This window comes from Salmo salar, chromosome ssa10 (genome assembly GCF_905237065.1).
Source record: "Salmo salar chromosome ssa10, Ssal_v3.1, whole genome shotgun sequence".
Taxonomy (NCBI): domain Eukaryota; kingdom Metazoa; phylum Chordata; class Actinopteri; order Salmoniformes; family Salmonidae; genus Salmo; species Salmo salar.
Genome location: NC_059451.1, coordinates 96669433 through 96671055, shown reverse-complemented (window position 1 = coordinate 96671055; position 1623 = coordinate 96669433). Strand labels below are relative to the sequence as shown.

General features: G+C 40.3%; 1 long non-coding RNA gene across 1 annotated transcript; it reads right to left on the bottom strand.

Annotated features, from left to right (window-relative positions):
* LOC123724493 (uncharacterized) lies at positions 1–1226 on the bottom strand. The gene is made up of 2 exons (XR_006757045.1): positions 406–1226; positions 1–293 (listed from the first exon to the last, which is right to left on the bottom strand). It is a non-coding gene; the product is annotated as an uncharacterized lncRNA (long non-coding RNA).
* Between the last annotated feature and the right edge of the window lie 397 nt (positions 1227–1623).

The window sequence follows — 1623 nt, the reverse complement described above, 5'->3', positions numbered from 1 at the left end:
GAAAGGCATAATGTATTTATTTGACACTGGGGAGGTGATGGGTCAATCAGAAATGATGGTAGCATATTGTGTCTGACTGCTCTTCCATCTCAGGATCGTTCACTGGTTGAGTAGGACATTGTTCTCCTCTAATTGTGGCAATGTTGTGCAGAATCACACATGCCACAATAATGTCCATTTCCATTTCTGGGTTGACCCTGAGCCTACGAAGGCACTGGAACCGGGCCTTGAGCATCCCAATGGTCATCTATACCCTGTCCCTCTGTCACCGAGCAGGTAACCATCAAACTCTCCTATGATAAAACGAGGATACAGTGAAAATGTTCATTTGTAATAGGAGGAAACAATATATATAATATATATAACAATAATATATATAACAATATATATATATATAAAACTCACCACGGACAAATCTAGCGCACTCATTAAAAATGTGCGAGTCAGCCACAGACCCAGGCCACTTTGCTTCCACGTTGCTGATGATGTGGGCTGCATAACATGATCTTAGCTGCAGTAGCTGTATTGTGAAGTGTCTTTCATTTGGAATGCTAAAGGCTACTATTTAGGCCTACCTGCACATTAATGCTGTGGAAAGACTTCCTATTCACAATTCACATAATCTCCTTCATTTACTGAAGGAGGTGTGATAGGAATAAGAGTGCCATCTATGAAGCCAATCACACCTGAAATCCCTAAAATATATCAAATTAATTGATTTGTTTTTCAAGTTTCAAAGCTTCATAATAAATAAATGATTGCTTAGACTGATACCTGCAATTCTTTGGAATTCTTGTTTGAGTCTTGTGGGTCTGTGACTTGGAACACCACAAAAGTGTACAGTAAACGTTTCAATGCAAGAGTCACATTTCTGACAATCCGACTGACGGTTGCCTTAGAAATATGCTAAGCGCCACGGATGTCTAAAACAAAGAAGAGGAGAATCTCCGGGTTAGTTGAAAAGAAACTGCCAGCGAGCAGGTTAGCTTCACATAGTATGTTGCCATAGTAACTGACTCAGAGTTAAGCTCAACTGGCTTTGTCAAACCGAAAACTCCGTTTCCTTCAACTCTTGAGTTTTCACTAAACCGGCTTTCTGAAACAGGACCCAGGTTGAACATGGTGCGATTGAAGACTCCTAAAGTGATAGTGGAGATTTTACAGCTAACTAGCTACGTTACATGCTGATATTGACTTTGGTATTTTTGTGTATAGTTACGGTTGCTTGCTTGCTAATAGCCCATAGAGAGGCATTGCATTGTGGATTTTGTAGTCGATTTGAGTTGTGACCCGGTATCATATAAACACACACAATACATGAAATAATGCATAGAATTGCAGGAAATTAGCTGTAAACAGAAGAAAAACTCTGCCACGTGCAAAATCGGTAGAATTGCGTGAAATTAGCTTTAACACTGCAAAAGTTATCTCAGCCAACAAGAGGTGCGTCAACAGTTTGGGTTCGCACGTGTTGCGGGAACTTTGTGACCGGACCTTCTCAAATAGTACTTGAGTGCACCTGGTCTATACTTTGTGAGTATACCTGACACATCAGGTATTCTGCCACTGTGTACTCTCTGTTTAGGGCAAAATAGCATTCCAATTTGCTCTGTTTTTTGGTTA